A 20,084-nucleotide genomic window follows, 5' to 3' on the forward strand; every position below is an offset into this window, starting at 1 on the left:
ACTAGAGAGGACTGGTGGCAGAGAGGGAGACCTGTGAGCTCACGGTCTTGCTGCTGCTGGCTCAGGCTGGGGCAGGGGACATGCAGGACCACGGTGACAAGCGGGAGCTGGGACTGCAGGAAACAAAAGCTGGGAAGGAGACAGCTCCTGAAACTGGGATTCCCCCTGAGGCTGTTTCCCTGAGAGATTCACCCTCAACCTGTGGCCTCACCTACCAGGTTCCAGGGCAGAGGGTAGGGAGGGATGTCTGGACAGTGCGGGTGAAGGCTGGGCTTGAGGGGTCATGGTCACTAAGAGGCCTCTGTGTAATGAGTGTTATTTATAGTGAATAAGGCAAAACTAAAGAGTGACGATGATAATGAGCTGATATAAGAGGGTTTTCTGGTTCTCCCTCGGGCCACATGAAATCTGCCAAATATAAACAACGGAAGACAAAAACAGAAACAAAGTTGTCCCTTTCAAAGGACTGTTCTAAAACCAACACTTGACATAGATGGGTTTGGTCTCATATGGGATGACTGTCATAGTGCAAACTCATTCCTATCCCTTTCCCTAAGTGACCCCCACCTTCCTTCCCCCTGCACAGGCCCTTCGGTGAGACAGCTCATCCCCATTTCATTCCAACATCCAGAGACCATTTCTTTCCTATCTTCCAGATCCTTCCTAAGACCGTACTTGATAGCCCCACTCTGGCAGCCTGTCTTTCCCCAGGGATTTTTCATTCTTTGAAGACGATCCAGGATATTCTTTGGCTAAAAGGCTCAGAAACCCAAACAATCGGTTAGATCACAGACCAGTTATAGAAAGGTTATATAATTTGGCAAAGGTGTTGGTACTCAAGACTCATAATGCTTTTGAGCAGTGTGTGTGTGTGTGTGTGTGTGTGTGTGTGTGAGACAGAGAGAGAGAGAGAGAGAGAGACAGACAGACAGACAGAGAAAGAGAGAGGGAGGAAGAATACCTGTCATACACTGCAAGATCCCTACACTCAGGGATGTGACGCTCCTGGGGTATGATCCCGGTCATTGTTGCTCTTCTACAAAATTAGAGGAAACCACATCAAGTTCCTTTGACTATGATATGGAATAATGTATGCAGTGATGACTCATAGGCTCCCGGCATATAATTACCACTCCCTTTTTATGTATGGTGATATTATTGTGGGGACACAATAACATAAGTATGGTTCCTTACCCTCTAATTGTTCGTCTTCTCGTGTAATGAGAACACATACAGTTCAAGGTGTTTATGTTCTAGCCTACTTGGGGGCATAAGGCAAACATACACAGGCCTTTGGTTTAGATGTGACATAATCCAGAAGTGCTGGGAATTTAGGTCCCGGTGGGGTTAAGGAACAATAGGAGAAAGAGAAAGGAGAGTGCGCACATTGGCTCTTAGTCCTGGGGTGTAGTAGTCTTGAGATGCAGTAGTTCATATGACCTCTGGCTTGATAACATAGGCCTAATGTTTGCTCTCCCTCCTTCCCTCATTTCATCCTGCCTCTCAGGAGTGCTTACCCCAATGAAACGGTACCACATAAATTTTTTTAATTTGACTTTTCGTTTTGAGATAATTATAGATTCATAGGTAATTGAAAGAAATAATGCAGGGAGATCCTTGTATCCTTTACTCTGTTTCCCCTGATGATAACATCATGCAAAACTATAATGCAGTATCACAACCAAGATATTGACTTTGAAGACATACCCCAAGAATACTTTACATTGCCCTTGTGTAGGGACACTCACTTCTTTCCTGTCCTTTTTCCTTTTCCCTGGGAATTACTCATCTGCTCTCCATTTCTGTAATTTCATCATTTCAAGAATGTCATATGAATAGAATTAAACAATATGCAGCCTATTGGTATTGGTGTTTTTTACTTGGCGTAATTCCCTGGAGATTCACCCGCATCAATAGCTTGCTGAGCGCCTTCCCATGGCATGGAAGTGCCACCATTGTGTGTTTAACCATTAATCTGTTGCAGGACATCTAGGTTGTTTCCAGTTTGGGCTATTATGAATAAAGTTGTATGGGCATTCGTGTGAAGGTTTTGTGTGAAAATAGGTTTTCCCCTTTCTGGGAGGTGTAATTTCTGGCTTGTATGATGAGTACAGTACAGTATGGCTATGCCAGTTTACATTCCTACAATTTTATACCCCAATATATGAGTAATCCTGTTTCTATGCAATCTCACCAGCATTTGGCATTGTCAGAGGTTTTTTTTTTTTTTTTATTCTAGGAATCTAATAGACGTATAGTGATATTGTGATTTTACTTTGTATTTCTCTAATGACTACTAACACATGTTGAATATCTTTTCGTGCGATTTTTTACTATCATGTATTCTACTCAGTGAAATCTCTGTTCATATCTTTGCCCATTTTCCAGCTGCTGTGTTGTTATTTTTCATTTCTAGAGTTCTTTATATATTCTAGATCCTAGTCCCTTATTGGTTATGTGCTTTGCGGATATTTTCTCCCACTTATGAGCTTATCTTTTTATTTCCCTGGTAGAGCCTTTTGCAGAGCAAAAGCTTTTAATTTTGATGAAGTCCAATTTATCAATTTTTTTCTTTTATAGCTCATGCTTCTGATTTCAAGTTTGTCCCTAAACCCTCAATTTTTTCCTATTTTTAAAAAGATTCATAGCTTTATATTTTATACATAAGTCAGTGACCCATTTAAAGTTGATTTTTGTACAAAATGTAAGGTTTAGGTCAATGTTATTTTTTTTTAAAGATTTTATTTATTTATTTATTTGACAGAGATAGAGACAGCCAGCGAGAGAGGGAACACAAGCAGGGGGAGTGGGAAAGGAAGAAGCAGGCTCCTAGCGGAGGAGCCTGATGTGGGGCTCGATCCCAGAACGCCGGGATCACGCCCTGAGCCCAAGGCAGACGCTTAACCGCTGTGCCACCCAGGCGCCCCTAGGTCAATGTTATTTTTTTATTTTAAAATTTTTGGCCATAGATAGATGTCTAATTGCTCTAGCACCATTTGTTAAATAGGTTATCCTTCTTTCATTGAATTCTTTTGCACCTTGGTAAAAATCAAGTGGGCATATTTATGGGTCTATTTCTGGGCTCTCCTTTTTGTTTCATTAATCTGTGTGTCTCTCCCTCCACCAACACCATGCAGTCTTGGTCACTATAGTTGTATAATATGTCTTGGAATATACTAGAGTGATTTCTCCTACTTTCTTCTTTTCCAAAGTCGTTTTAGCTCTTCTCATTCTTTTCCCCTTCCATGTAAATTTCAGAATAATCCTGTTTGTGTTTATAGAAAAAAAAAAACCTTGCTAGAGTCATAATGTGATGGGCACTGGGTGTTATATACAACTAATGAATCAATGAACACTACATCAAAAACTAAAAACGTACTACTATATGTTTGCTAACTGAATTTAAATTAAAAAAAAAGAATTTCTTTAAAACAGTATACCAGAAGGATTGACACCTTTCCTATGTTGTCTTTTAACCCTTCTAATTCCTGAACATGGTGTGTCTCCATTTATTTAGATCTTGTCCTATTTCTTCCATTAGGACTTCATAGTTTTCAGCAAACAAGTCCTTTATATGTTTTGTAAGATTTACTCTTCATTATTTCACATTGCTTTCAATAATTACAAATAGTATTGTAATTTTAATTGGTATCCATGTGTTCATTGTTAGTATTTAGAAATATGATTTTTTTTTAGGTTACTCTTATATGCTGTGACCTTATGAACTAATTAATTCTAGACTTGTTTTGTGGATTCTTGGTGACTTCTCCTTAGACAATCATATCTGCAAATAGCAACTATTTATTCTTTTCTTTTCTTTTTTTTGAAGATTATTTATTTATTAGAAAGAGAGAGCTAGAGAGCAAACATGAGTGGGGGATGGGGCAGAGGAAGAAGCAGGTTCCCTGCTGAGCACAGAACCTGATGTGGGGCTCCATAGCAACACCCCATAATCATGACCTGAGCTGAAGGCAGACACTTAACCAACTGAGCCACCCAGGTGCCTGTATTTATTCTTTTCTAATCTGCATGCCTTTTATTTCCTTTGTTGCCTTATTGTGCAGGCTAAAACTTGTAGTATATGTTGAATGAAAGTTGTGGAATGGACATTCTTGTCTTGTACCACATAATGGAAAGCATTTAATCTTTCATCATTCATTGAGTATAATGGTAACTAGAGCCTTTTCAGGTGTTCTTGATCAAGTTGAAAAGGTTGCCCCTATCCTTAGTTTTCCGAAAAATTTAAAGAAGTCACTTTCTTGATAGTGTTTTGTCCAATCATTACTTACTCCAACTTCCCATAGATTTACTCTATGTTTTCCTCTAATAGATTATTTTAGTTTTAATTTTATATTTAGTTGGCTTTGTCTTCCATTTTGAGTTAATTTTTGCACATGGTGCAAGGTAAGGGTCTCATATCACTCTTTTATATGTGGATATTTAGTTGTATCAGCACCATTTGTTGAAAAAACTTCTTTCTCTATTGAATTGTCTTAGAGTTCTTTTATTTATTGATTGGTTTTTCTTTTTTTATTGTTGAAAATCAATTATCCATGAATGTATGGATTTATTGCAGTCATTACATAAATGTATAAATTTATGTATAGACTTTCAATTCCGTTCCATTGATCTATATGTCTATCTTAACACCAATACCACACAATCTTGATTACTATAGTTTTTATTAAGTTTTGAAATTGGATGTGTGAGTCCTCTAACTTTGTTTTTCCTTTTCAAGATTGTTTTGGCTACTTTAGGTCCCTTTACTTTCCATGTGGATTTTAGAATCAGCTTTTCTATTTCTGCAAAATAGACAGCTGGGATTTTGATAGCAATAGTGTTAAATCTGTAGACCAGTTTGGGGACTATTGCCATTTTGGCATTATTGCATCTTCCAATCCATGACCACAGGGCATATTCTCATTTATTTAGGTATTCTATAATTTCTTTCAATGATTTTTGTAGGTTTCAGGATGCAAGTCTTGTACTTTTTATCCTAAAATTTATTTCTTAAAATTATTCCTAAGTATTTACTATTTCTGATGCTTTGTATATTGAATTATTTTCTTAATTTCATTTTCAGATTGTTCGTTGCTAGGGCAGAGAAATTCAACTCATTTTTGTATGTTGATTTTTCACACTGAAATTTTACGGAAATCATTTATTAGTTTATAATAGCATTGTAGAGGATTCCTTGGGATTTTCTACAGTGGAAAGTGCATATTCTTGTCCTACTCTTAGTGGTAGAAAAATTTTTGTCTTTCACCATTAAGCATTTCAAAACTGGGTTTTTTTAAAAAATGTTCTTTATTAGGTCAAGGAAGTTCTCTTCTATACCTAATTCATTTATTGTTTTTATTTTTTTATTTTTTTCATTTATTGTTTTTATCATGAAAGAGTGTTGGATTTTCTCAAATGATTTTTCTGTGTCTTTTGAGATATTTATGTTTTGTTTCCTTTATTCTATAATATATTGTTTTATATTTATTGATGTTCATATGTTGAGCTAACCTTGAATTCTTGGCATAAATCATACTACATAATGTTGCTGGAATCCATGTTGCTGGATTCTGTTTGCTAGTATTTTATTGAAAATTTCTGCATCTATGTTCACAAAAGATATTGATATGTAACTCTTTTCTTGTGGTTTCTTTGTCTAGTTTTGACGTCAGGTTAATACTAGATCATATAAGATCTGAATTATGTTCCCTCCCTTCTATATTTTGGAAGAGTTTGTGAAGGATTGGTGTTATTTCTTAAGTGTTTGGTAAAATTTACCAGTGAGGTCATCTGACCTTGAATTTTCTTTGTGAACAGTTCTTTAAATTTTTTTTTAAAATTACTAACTCAATCTGTCTACTTATTACAGTCTATTCAAATTTTCTGTTTCTTGAGTCAGGTTTTGCAGTTGTGTCTTTCTAGGAATTTGTCTATCTCCTCTAAGGTTATCTAATTTGTTAGCATACAACTATTCATAATCTCGTATAATCTTTTTTATTTCTGTAAAGGTGGTAGTAGTGGTTTCTCTTTCATTCCTACTTTTAATAATTTGACTTTGTTTTTTTCTTGGTCAGTCTAGCTATTGGTAAAAAAAACAAAACAAAACCTTTCTGTTTTGTTGATTTTTTTCTATTAATTCTTAGTCCTTATAAATTTCCCCCCAACATAATGATGATTGTTTTCTTCCTTCTCCTTGCTGGGTTTAATTTGCTCTTCTTATAGTTCCTTAAAGTGGAAAGTTAGATTATTGAGTTCAGATTTTTCTTGTTTTTTAATATAGTTGTTTGCAACTATAAGCACTGTTTTTGCCACCTCTCATATGTTTTGTATGTTTTGGCTTTTTTTCATTTCAAAATATTTTCTAATTTTCGTGGGATATATACTTTGATATATTGACTATTTAGAAATGTTTTGCTAAATTTTCACATATTTGTAAATTACTTAAATTCCTTGGCTTTTTTTTTCTAAATTTCTAATTTAATCATTTTGTGGATAGGGAACGTACTTTGTGTGACTTAAATCCTCTTAAATGTATTGGCACTTGTTTTGTGGCCTAACTTATGGTCTACATGTTCCCTGTGTATTTGAGAAGAATATGTATTTTTGCTATGGTTGGATGGAATGTTCTATAGATGTATATTACGTCTAGTTGGTTTATAGTTATGTCTTTTTGTTGATCTTCTGTCTTGTTGTTTAATATCGAAAGTAGGATATTGAAATGTCCAACTATTATCATTGAATTGTCTTTTTCTCTTGTCAATTCTGTCAGTTTTTGCTTCATATATTTTGAAGCTTTCTTTTTAGTGTATGTATGTTCATAATTGTTTTATCTTCTTGATAAATGTATCCTTTTATCATTATAAAATGACTTTTTTGGTCTGTAATAACTTCTGTGTTAATGTGTGATCTGTCTGATATTAACACAGCTACTCCAGTTCATTTTTGATTACTGTTTGCGCTGTATATCTTTTCTATCCATTTGCTTTCGATTTATTTTTGTCTTTGAATCTTAAGTGTGTCTCTTGGCTGTAGCATGTAGCTGGGTCCTGTTTTTTAAAATACATTCTGATAATCTCAGTTTTTAAGTTAGAGTTTTAAATCCAGTTGTTAGTGTAATTATGACTAAGTTAAGACTTCTTCTTGCATTTTGATATTTGTTTTTTATAAGTCTTATGTCACTTTTCTCCTTTATTTCTCCATTACTTCATTATTTAGTGTTTAAAAATAACTTCTAGTGTAACATTTTGATTCCCTTGTCATTAATCTTACTCTTTTTGAGTTGATTTCTTAGTGCTTGTCCTGGAGATTACAATTAACATTTTAACTCATAACCATGAAATTTGAAGAACACTAACTTAATTTAGTATACAAAAACTTTGCTCCAGTTTGAGTGAGGTAAAAACCCCTACCATAGTTTACAGTCCTTTACCCTCCTCATTTATAATGTAATTGTCTTAAGCATTTCCTCTATATACATTTAGAAATACATCACATTGTGTCATAATTTTTACTTAAAGTTCCAAGCACAATTTGAAAAACTCAGTAACTAAAGACTATGGTATTTACCCATACTTCTGCTGTTACCATGTCTTTTTCCTTTCCATATGCTCTAAGACTTCCTCTTTTATTATTTTCTTTCTGTCCAGAGAATTTTCTTGTTTATGCTTTGAAGTATGTCTCTGGCAACAAATTGTCTTAATTTTTCCTCTTTTGATTGTCTTGATATCTGTTTCATTACTGCAGGATATTTTTGGTGGACATATAATTGTGGATTGATAGTTCTTTTCTTTGGCACTTGAAAAATATTGTGCCAGTACTTTATTGCCTTCATGGTTTCTCTTGAGAAATGCATTTCCATTCAAATTGTTTTTCCCATACAAGTAAGAAGTCTTTAGTTTTCATAAATTTGACTGTAAAGTGCCTGGATGTCTTTGAGCTTAGTTTGGCTTCCTAAAACTGCTGGCTTATTTTTTTTTTTGAGAAATTTGAGAAAATTTCAGCCATTATTTCTTTGAATATTTTTTCAGTCCCAACAATTTTCACATCTTCTTCCAGGACTCTGATGACACAAGTGTTAGATATTTTGTATAGTCCCATAATTCCCTGAACCTCTGTTCAGTTTTCCCCCTCAATCTATTTTTTCCTGTTGTTCAAATTGGGTCATTTCTACTATTAAATCTCAAATTCACTGATTCTTTTCTTTGTCCCCTCCATTCTGATGTTAACCAAATTCAATGAGTTTTTAAATGTCCTTTATTTCAGTTCTAAACTTTCTATTCTTTTTTTCTTATCTTCTATTTCTTTGCTGAGATTTTCTAATTGTTCATTTGTTTTGACCATTTGCACTACTGCCTATTGAAATATTTTAACAATGACTGCTTTAAAATCTTTCTCAGGTAATTCTAACATCTCTGTTATCTAGCGTCTGTCAACATTTTTCCATTCAAGTTCACATTTTCTTGTTTCTTGGCATGACAAGTGATTTTTAATTTGAATTTAGATTTTGAATATTATGGAATGAGACTCCATACCTTATTTAAACCTTCTGTTTTTATTAGCTCATTGCTGCCATGTGGTGGTAGAAACTCAGGTTACCCCTTGGTCTCAATTGACTAGGTAGGGAGGTGTGCTTATCACTGCTGGGTAGGAGTTGGGATTCTGGTTCCCATGGTCTTCCACTGATAGCAGCCTTGTTGAGAGACAGGAAGGCCTCATTGCTACTCCTCAGATGACCTCCATTGACACCAGAGGCAGGGAGAGAGTTTCTTTGCCATAGGCAGTGGTGAAAGTTTTGATTTCTATGATGTCTCTCCTGATATCACTCAGCAGGGAGGGGGAAGGAATACTTCATTACTGCCAGGTAGAAGTGAAAGTCCATGACCCCTATATGGTCTTCATTGATGCTAATGCCCAACAGAGATAAAATCTCTGTTTTCTACTCTGTCTTTTCTGCCACAGTCCTGGTGAGGTAGGTAGGTAGGGTGGGGTGCCTCAGTATAACATCGTAAGGGTAGAAATCCTTCTTCCTACTTAGTCTTTCCTGACGTTGGGTAACTTGAGACCACAGGTATTTTCGGTGGTGTTTGGCTGGATTAAAGTGGTTATTGTCTACTTTTTCTGTCTTCTATGCTGTCCCTTTCCTGATCATTTGGCTAGAGAGTGTAGGCTTTTGTTGTGGTCATTTTTGTTGTTGTTGTTTATTCTTATTGGTGTTTCTGGGTTGCTGTCCTTGACTCCAAATGTGAAATATGAGATAAAAGAAAAGTCATAGAACTCAACATGGTGTTATTCCTCAAGCTTTCTTACTGTCTGCCTTTTTCTCTCCACCTTTTAGTGTTTTCTTTTATTTTTTAAAAAATGTAATGTACAGTGTTTTTAGTCATACTTTACAGGAATAAAAGGGAAAAGTACTTCTACTCCATCTTCCCAGAAGCCAAAGTCCTCAGTACCACATAATCTGTTGCCACATAATCTAGAGTGCCCAAATTTGACAATGGTACTTATAATCAAATCCTCAGGATGAGATTTTAGATACCACACTGCTGTTAGTGAGTGGGGTAGTGATAATCTCTGCTATATACTGGCCTCAAAATTCTAAGACTTTTGTATTGAGATGAAGTAAAATAAGAAGTTGAGAGTCTGGGATATGAATAGTGATGGTGCTTGATTTATATGTGTGCAGTGATAAATATAAAAATGTGGTATCAGCTGACATTTATTGCGGCATTTGAAAACTTGCAAAAGGAAATAATAGGTATGTGGCATTTAAATGCATGTAAAGATGAAACTATTTCATCTTATTTATTTATCTCCTAGGCTGAAAGAAAGGTATCGTTCTTTCCATGAGAGACAATGAGTTGCAGGATCTGGTTAGTATGCACAAGTAAGAAGTTGGAATAATTGTGGAAGTATTCTGAAAGGGTGTTTCAGAAGATCCTTGAAGCTTAGCTATGGCAATGGTGAATAGTAAATGAGGTAGAGTTGTTGGAACTTCCTTGGTATAGTATTGAGGAAGGGCCCAGAAGTCTCATGAATTCAAATAAAGCTAGAATACATTTATCATGTAAATCTTGGGAACACATCTTCTGACCACGTTTCCTTGAATGGACAAGAGGAAATTTTTACTAAAGGAAGAAGGAATTCAGTGATTATAAGAGCACTGGAATATTTGAGAAGATGAGTGAAGGAGGAACTCTGAAGACTAGTATTTATGGTGAAGGACTGTGCAATGATACTGTGTTCTCTAACATTAATGAGGATTGTGGGATTCTGGAATGGGATGAGAGAAGCCAGATCTTAAGTATTAGAAGGAAGGTGGATATAATTACCATGATGCACAGAAAAGTGAAGTGTTGATTAGTACGTTTTGACTCATAAGGATTCATAGCAATGACTAACAGACTATCATGTATATAGGGACAAAATATAGAGTATAGAATACTGCTTGGTTTATATGATGATGATGCCACGCTGGGGCTTCCTGCATGGGCAGACATGTGAACAGTGGGGGGTACTTTGCAATTTGATCTCTCTTTGGGGTATGTTTTACACAAACCACAGTGTGTCACCAGTGAAATAAGTATTCCTGCAGGTGGTGGAGATGGGATGCACTCTTGCTTTGCTCACCCTACAAGATGGGACTGCAGGTCTGGGGCCCTTATGTTACTCACTGGTGCTGCACAAAGCAGGGTCTTAGAGGTTCTAAGGAAGACATTGCTTTGGTGGTTTTCTTTTTTCCTTTCCTTCCTTCCTGCCTTCCTCTTTTTCCCCTTTTCTTGCTTCTCTTCCTCCCTTTTTTCCTTCATTTTAAATCAAATATCTCTTGGCAAACTCCAGAACTTAACAAGGAGAACATACTTCTCACTCTGATCTTTGGGGATAATTTGGTTCATTTGGTCTGCTGCTCAAAGTTACCAAGTTACTCTATGTTTTATGGAACCTCACCGTACTTGATGAAAAACAAATAAACTTCAACTTGGCAGAACAAACTGATTTATCCTTGGATGCTAAGAAATACCCATGGTTAGAAGATATGAACAGACACTTTTCCAATGAAGACATACAAATGGCTAACAGACACATGAAAAAATGTTCAAAATCATTAGCCATCAGGGAAATTCAAATCAAAACCACACTAAGATACCACCTTACGCCAGTTAGAATGGCAAAAATTGACAAGGCAGGAAACAACAAATGTTGGAGAGGATGTGGAGAAAGGGGATCCCTCCTACATTGTTGGTGGGAATGCAAGTTGGTACAGCCACTCTGGAAAACAGTGTGGAGGTCCCTTAAAAAGTTAAAAATGGAGCTACCCTATGATCCAGCCATTGCACTACTGGGTATTTACCCCAAAGATACAGACGTAGTGAAGAGAAGGGCCATATGCACCCCAATGTTCATAGCAGGATTGTCCACAATAGCTAAATCATGGAAGGAGCAGAGATGTCCTTCAACAGATGACTGGATTAAGAAGTTGTGGTCCATATATACAATGGAATATTACTCAGCTATCAAAAAGAACGATTTCTCAACATTTGCTGCAACATGGACGGGACTGGAGGAGATAATGCTAAACGAAATAAGTCAAGCAGAGAAAGACAATTATCATATGGTTTCACTCATTTATGGAACATAAGAAGTAGGAATATCGGTAGGAGAAGAAAGGGAAGAAGATGTGGGGTAAACAGAAGGGGGAATGAACCATGAGAGACTATGGACTCTGGGAAACAAACTGAGGGCTTCAGAGGGGAGGGGGGGTGGGGGAATGGGATAGGCTGGTGATGGGTATTAAGGAGGACATGTATTGCATGGTGCACTGGGTGTTATATGCAACTAATGAATCATGGAACTTTACACCAAAAACTACGGGTATACTGTATGGTGAATAACATAATATAATAAAAAAATATGGAAAAAAAAAAAAAGAAAGAAATACCCATGGTTAGAATTCTAGCCAGACCTGGAACTTCTAGGGGGCCTGGTCACGGGTCCCTGATGCCATGACAAGAACCCAGCATGGCTCCTCCCCTGTGCTGACCCCAGAATTCTCAGGCCCTTTGACTCCACAGATCTACTTGTGGGCACCCAACACCTTCTCTCTCCTGGCCCAGGAGATCTCTATTTTTTGTTGTAAATGCTTCTCAAAAAAGTTCAGTGGCACTGTATTCACCCAGTGTACAGAAAGGGATTCATTAATTTTGTGTAATTCTCATAGCTATGTGAGCATGTAGTTTTGTAAATGTGCTGAGTCTCCTGGCCTTGGTCATTTGATTCTAACCTGTCCAAGACCCATCCCTTTTATTGTTCCCCCCAAAGGTGTGGTACATCAGGCCTCAGAACCTAAGTACATATTCTCACAGTGTCATGACTTTGGATTCTGCCAACCCTCCTTTTGTGTCTAGCTTTGTGTTTCGCCATCAGTAACCCTGCCCTGGTTAGAAGTCAGAAAAGCAGACAGACACCAAGAGCATCTCCCACATGCAGGGTTTTGAACTGGCCCTTAGATCAGGTGGCCCATTCCCAGCTGAGGAGGAGGAGACTGGTCCATCTCCTATGGGATGAAAGAAATGTCTGAGAGATGGTTTGAGGGATGGTTTCTGAGTAAACCCTGAGTGTTAACCTCAGTATCTTCTTGCCCAAGAACTAGAAAGCACTGAGGATAATGCAGCTCAAGCTTCACAGAGAACTGCCTCTGAGAGATATGGAGGTAGGTTGGAAAAGAGGTGGAGGAGGGAGAGGAAGGACGGGGGAAAGAGGGAGAAAGAGAGGGAGAAGAAGGAGAAGAAGAGATGGAGGGGTAGAGGGGAGGGAAATGAGGTAGAGAAAGTGAGGGAGAGGGAGAGGAAGAGGGAGAGAGAAGGAGGAAGGGGGAAGAAGACAGGGGAAGAAGAGAGGGAGGAGGGAAAGCAAAAGGGAGAGAAAGGGCAGGGAGGGAGAGAGGGGGGAAGAGAGAGAGGAAGAGGGGGAGGAAGGGGAGGGAAGAGAAGGGAGGAGGGATAAGGAGGGGAAGGGGAGAAAGAAAGGAGAAGGGACAGAGAAGTAAAGAAGGGAGAGAGAAGTAAAGGAGGAAGAGGAAGGAGGAGGAGGTAGGAAAGAGGGAGGGGGAAGAAGATGCAGAGGAAGAGAAGGGGGAGAAAGGGAAGGAGAAAAGTAGGGGGAGAGAGGGAAGGAAGGAATGGGTAGAGGAGTGGGAGGGAGGGGGAAGGAAGAAGAGACGTGAAGAGCAGCCCAGGGTGTGTAGGTAACCTCTAGCCTCTGTAAGAATCTCATTAACAGGGCCCTAGAAGCCTCCTCTGGGCATTTCTGTCAGGCAATAATGCTTCCCTGGCAAGGAAGAGAGGAAGCACATGCTGTCTGCTCAGGGTGTAGCCTGGATCACTTGGTGCTGAGTCAGCTGAGTGCTGAGCCTTTTCACAAAGCACTTCCTGTCCTCAGGTGAAGCAGGCTGAGCATTGCAGGAGAAGCCTAGGGGAGAGGAGATAGAACAACTTCCTATGTGCTGGGGTGGGGGAGTCAGTCAGTGGCTGAGCAGGAAGGACAGGCATCCTGGGGTAAGTGCCGCTGCTCTATCATGTCTGTCCTGTAGAGAAGGCCAGATGCAGCCTTACAGGTGCCTCAGCCTGTCAGGGTTGGCATCAAGGTCGGTCCACACTGGGGTGCCTGGCTGCCTCAGTCATTAAGCGTCTGCCTTTGGCTGAGGGTCCTGGGATCGAGCCCCACATCAGGCTCCTCTGCTGGGAGCCTGCTTCTTCTTCTCCCACTCCCTCTGCTTGTGTTCCCTCTCTCGCTGGCTGTCTCTCTCTCTGTCAAATAAATAAATAAATAATCTTAAAAAAAAAGGTCAGTCCACATTAACTGAGTTCCTACTATGTGGAAGGCTCTAAGCTGGGCCCGCAGGGCCCCTCAGGGTTTTATACTCCACACTTGTGACACAGTTGAGGAGCTTGTTTTCCAGAAGGCAAACTCTGGAATCTGAGTGAGGGACAGTCAGAGACACCTCTTAGAGGAGGTGAGACTTGATCTGGGGGGGATAGGTAGTTGGTGGGTGCCAATGGTGACATTTAGGAGCCATGGAAGGTTTGGGTGTGGCTTTTTGGGAGAGTAGAAGGCATGCTAAAGCACTAGCAAGTTGCAGAAATTATTTTAGGGGATGGGGTTCTGCTTGTAATGTTATAGCATACTGGTTGAAATAAACCCAGTTTTAATGGAAAAGTCTTGCTCATGGGTGAGGGAAGTTGTCATGGGAAAAAGAGAAGTCATGAATGAAAGGGTTAAAATCAAAGTCACTCAACTGTGCCATGAGTGTTGAATGAGAAACCAAGAGCAGCCCATCTTTTACGGTGGCGATGACATTTCCTCCTGATTCTGACATTAGCTTTCATTTTCATTGCCCTTTTCTTGGATTCTTTTTCATGAGTGAGTTAACCTGGGCTAAGGGAAACCCTGGGTGTTCTCAAGGGGCAGTAAAGGAGGCAGCTAAACTACTCCTTTCTCGGTCTCTGAGAACAAAAATCCTAAGACCGGGTGAAGAAGCCTCTTCCAAACAGAAACCTGAACAGCATCCTGAACTATTGTGAAGGGTCAGCCTTCCCAAGGTGGCAGGATCCCTCAGGGCACTGCCCAGCTCGGAGAACAGCCACGGACTCTGACAGGTGCGGTCACTGTCCTCTGTTCTGGTCACGTTCCTTTCTTCTTGCATAGTGCACGTGTGCATGTGTACTACGTGTGTGCATATGCACACACATGTGACTGTAATCACAGGATTCCATCCCCAGGCAGTAGACTACTGTTCACCAGGGAGAGCAGCCCTATGAAATTTAGTATGAGAGAATCCTTTCTCCCCTCCCCAAACCTCTCACATCCACTCTCTTATCTCAAAACAGGTGTCTGAGGGATAAGCCTTTGAAATAAATCCAATCACTAAAAGTCAGATTCAGAAAGGGAGATAGGAGATTCTTCTGTTTCCTGGATGTGTCAACTGAAGATTCCTGGGAACAAATGGGTCGTGAGAGGTTCTAGGATCCATGTGAGAAGCTGGATGAGCTGAGGGCAATGAAGTTCTCACATTAAAATCAGAGAGGGAAATAATCACACACACAACACCTCTGACGTGTTTTCTCTTATTTTCCCGTGAATAACTCACAGCTCACAACCTGGCTGTGTGAGCTAAGACTACTCTCAGGCCCTTGGAAAGTCAATGCTAGTACATGTATGTTCGTGTGTGTGTGTGTGTGTGTGCACGCCAACCACACCCAAGGCCAACTTTCCAGAAAAAAATATAATTTTTTAAACTCTCTAAAACATAAACCTGTCTAATCTGTTACATAGTAATTAATGAGCACCCTAATCTGACCAACCCTGTGCTTGGTGTTTGGGACAGAAATCTGACAGACACTCAGTATCTGCCCTCAAGGAGCTTTTATTTCAGTCAAGGAGAAAGACATGAAAGAAGTAAAAACAAACATAATTAAAAGTCTAGCATCCAACTTAGGGGAAACAGCAAAGTGCAGTGAGAGAATCATGGGAAGATCTAATTTATGTATGACAGGCAGGTGACAGGAAAATGGCCTCTCCAAGCATGCATTTCATTCATTCATTCATTCATTCATTCATTTATTTATTAAAGATTTTATTTGTTAATTTGAGAGAGAGAGCAAGCAGGACTGAGAGAGAGAGAGAGAGAGCAGAAGCAGAGGGGCAGAGGGAGAGGGAGAAACAGGTTCCCTGCTGAGCAGGGAGCCCGACCTGGGGCTCAATCCCAGGACTGTGGGATCATGACCTGAGCCAAAGGCAGACGCTCAACCGAGCCACCCAGGCACTCCTCATTCATTTATTTAATCAACATTTAGCAAATATCTACCAAGGGCCTACTACTCTTGGCATTGAGCAACACACTGTGACCAAAACCGTGAACTCCATGTCCTCAATGAACTTACATTCCAGTGAGAAGTGATAGACAAGAGCCAAAATACAGATATAAATGCTGACGTGTATGAACAAGTGACGAGTCCTGTGGAGGGAATTTGTGCGGGCACTGTGGGTGGGAGTGGTGGGCCAGGGCTGCACGTTTACATTGGGTCACTGGGTGGGGCTTCACTGCAACGGTACCATGTGAGGCAAGATTGGAATGAGTATGGTATCGAGCCCCATGGGTGGCCTGGGAAAGAGCATTCCAGGCTGAGTAAGAGCAAATGCCAAGGCCTCGAGTCAGTGTGGCTGAGGCTGAGTGAGGGACGGGGAGAGTGGGAGGGATGGGATGATAGAGGAACACGCCCAGAGGGTGCAGGGCCTCGAGTGCACTGTGAAGATGCTGGCTATTACCCTGAGTGAGACATGGCGCCCTGGAGGTGCAGAGCAAGTCAGTGACTTGACCTGATTTGTGTTTTCACAGGTCCTCGGGCTACTATGTTTAGCAACGAGACCACTGAAGCTGAGATCAGTAGAGGTTGGCGGGAACATTTTAAAGGGAAGGGACACAGAAGATGTACTTTCTCCTCTCCTAGACACTTCATGTCCCCAGTCCTGGGCTTCAGGCCTGGAGAGAAGAACTAGAATCCCCTCTGTGTCCCATGTGGTGAGACTAGGGGATGTGGATAAACAGCCAAGGACCATGGAGTCCCAGCTTGTGCTTGTTGGTGACAAGCTCAGAGTCTTGAGTCTGTGGCCTTTGATGGCCTGAGTGGGTGGAGGAAGACCCCTGACTTTAGAGCCAAAGCACCTAGGTTGATGTCCCAGCTCAGTCTGGATTTCTCACAGTAAAATGCAGATCCTAGTACTTGCCTCGTTCAACAGGTTTGTTGAGCAAAAGAGAAGAACGTCAAAGTGTTTCAGACATTTGAAGAAAGGCACACATCTAAATGTAAAAGTAGCTCTAAATTCCCATTCTCATTTTAGTTTCTCAAACTTCCAGATTTTGAGAAGACTGGAAAATTTCTCCTTGGGAAATGTCAAATGAAAACATTTTTCCCTTATTGTGATTAAAATACTTTTTGGAATTATTTTAGATTTACAAGAAGTTGCAAAGATAATACAGAGAATTTTCACATTGCCTTTACCCAACTTCTCCTAAAGTTAACATTTTACATAATTATAGTATATTTGTCAAAACAAAGAGTTTACCTCTGGCACATTGCTATGAGCTACACTCTAGACTTTTTTGAACTTCATAATGTCATAGCTTCGCTAATGTCTCCTTTTGGTTCCATGGACAGAACATTGCATTTAGAACCTTCTCTTTGACAGTGGCCTGTGTGGGTCTTGGGAGAGAGAGTGAAGGGTGATGCCGTTAAGTATGATGAAGATGATTGCGAGGGGTCTGTGTAGAAGCAGATGCTTGGCTCTTGTTTTTGGATGTCATGGAGAATGGAACTTAAGGGGGAAAAACAAGGTTTAATTTCAACAAGATATATTTAAGGTAGATAATTAAAAAATGCATCTTAAAGAAAGGTTGACCAAGGTCCTGGGGGGAGATTATCAAGGTAACTTATGAAGTTTCCTCCATTGGAGAACAACGGTATGAGATAAAAAGTAATTTCTCTAGAGACAGAAGGAAGGACCAATGACCATCTGCTACCCACATCTGGGTCATAGATTCCAGAAGCAATGGACGCAAGCAAACAGGATAAGCAGAATAATTCAGCAGCTCACAAACTTACTTTCGTTTACCTTAGCTAAGGAAGGGCTGCACACTACCTACTCAAAAGACAAAATATTTGGGTTCAAATGGGTGAGAAAAATGCAGGTTGAAACTGGATTCTGCACAAATAGATCTCTAACCTATGGTTCTTTCTGAGTTGGAAAAAGCCAGTTTGATCACACATGGGGCTCATCCTTGACAGGCCTGGTTCCAGTACAATGGGAGCAGTGAGCCCTTTTCCAATATTAATCCTCTCCCTCCTGCTGAATAATCTTTTCTTGGAAGCTGAGTCTCAGGATGGGGACTCATGACTGACTTTTCCAAAGTGTTTTTATGGAAACCATTAGCTGTCTGGTAGATTTATGAAGAATTTATAAATCAGGGAGCCCCCTCATAATTGTTACGTCTCTATACTTTGGAAACCTGTCCCAAGACCCAGACGGGTCCCAACACGTGATTTCCTCATTGAAATGGGATGGGCCTTGCACCCATCGCATTGGGAGGGGAGCTGCGAGTCACACCCCTCACAGGATGGGGGGGGGATAGGGTCAAAGTGAAATCTGTTCCAGACGGCAGTGTGCTCAGGAACAGCAGCCAGCTCTGATGTCGAGGACAGAAGCTGGTAGAATGTACTCAGACTGATAGATTCTGGTTCACATCATGAGGAGAGGGCTGTTGATTCTGTGGAGTCTACATTTTTTTTCACGGAGAGGCACAATTTGCTGATATCAAATAGTTCATTTGAGCAATTCCCGTCAAGAGTGGAAGATGAAGTGAAGGCGATATTAGAGATGACATTCATGAATTGAATGGAGAGAAGTTACCCAGATGATCTCTAAGATATCTGAAACCCTGGGTTTCTACGACTATGTGATATTTATGTGAAATGACATAAGGTGAAGCAGACAATTCACACTTTGGGTGTCTCCGGTTCAGCTCTGCTTCCAGTAACACTGAGTATGAACTAGGAAAAATCTGTACTCTTAAACAACCCTCTGTTGTCCACACCCAGTCCATCCCTTTGCAGAAATATAGCTCTGGCTCACATTCTTTAAGGCAATTAATTGTCCCCATGATCTCATTCAGCGGTTTTCATTCTCTGCTATTCAGTAAAATCGCTTATGAGCATTTTGTTAACTGCAGATACTTCTCGCACTAAAGCTACTGAATCAGCATCTCTCAGGTGGGGGCCGAGGATCTGATTTTATAAATCTCAGCAGAAGACCCTAATGCACCAAGATTGGGAGTCACTTGTGTCCTCGAAATCCCTCCTGCTGCGGTGCCACACCAGAGATCTCACGGCCACTGCCACAGTATCTTTGCAGATGGTCCTATGTCTCTGTCCCCCGCAGCCTGCTCCCCTGGAATGCCACGGAGCTAATACGTATCGAAGTCCTGGTACCCAAAGGGGATTTAGTCAAAGGATAGGCGGCTGTGTGTGCCAGAGACACAGTTGCTGGAGGATAGCAGGCTGGATTACAGACAGGAAATGTGTAGGCTTTAGCACTGTGTTGGGTCTCTTTGTTTATTTCACTTAAATCTAGAAAAAAATACATAATTGAACTTGGATTTGTAAATTGCACCTGATACCATGTTATTTTTTAAATTGATAGATAAGGGATAGCCTCTCTTTTGAGAAGGCTCAGATATGAAATGGAGTTTGGGGGTGGGTGGAGGCAAATGTTTTATTTTTGGCTGAAAACCTCATGGAGCAGAAAGCCGGCTTTGCTCATGTAAATGAAGTGGAGAGCTCTGCAACACTTAATTGGAGAAGCGGAGAAAACAGCCTGATACATCGATTTTGGCAAGTTGGAAGCCCATGGTTAAAGGCCTCTTTGGGACATCAGAAAAAATTGTTTATGAAGACTGTCTGGGTGCCAACTTATTCAAATATGTGTTCTAGATATGCTCCCAGAGGCTTTAACTCTAAGGGGGGACCACATGCGATTTTTCACTTTTCTCTAATAGGAAAACTAAATTCTGATTTTAACAGTTCATAAGATGAGTAATTATCTTATTGAATGTAGAATTTTTGCATTTCTTTTCATTTTATGATACCTCATTTTTCTTAAACGTTTTATCTAGGGAAGATGTTATTCCATTTTATTAATATTCTTTGTAGAAAGGGTGTGCTTCACACCTTGATGCTCTATTTTTCACACCCTGAAAGCTGGCATTAGAGACCAGATCCAGAAATTTGTTCTCTATTCACTTGTGAGGGGATTCAGGGCCCCAGGTGCCCCTCTTCCAGCCCCAGCCCTTAGGGGGATCTCTGAGCTCCAATGTCACAGTGTAGATCTCTGTGGGTTTCCGTTGCCTAGCCCCAGAGGATGCTGTTCCCTGTACCATGAGGAGATTACATTCTCTAGGGCTGTGTCCTGAATGACACACACAAATGTAGGCTTACTCAGTGGTGACCCTCTCAGGTGATAGGGTCAAGCCAGGGAGG

Source organism: Ursus arctos, unplaced genomic scaffold (assembly GCF_023065955.2).
Source record: "Ursus arctos isolate Adak ecotype North America unplaced genomic scaffold, UrsArc2.0 scaffold_22, whole genome shotgun sequence".
Lineage (NCBI taxonomy): Eukaryota > Metazoa > Chordata > Mammalia > Carnivora > Ursidae > Ursus > Ursus arctos.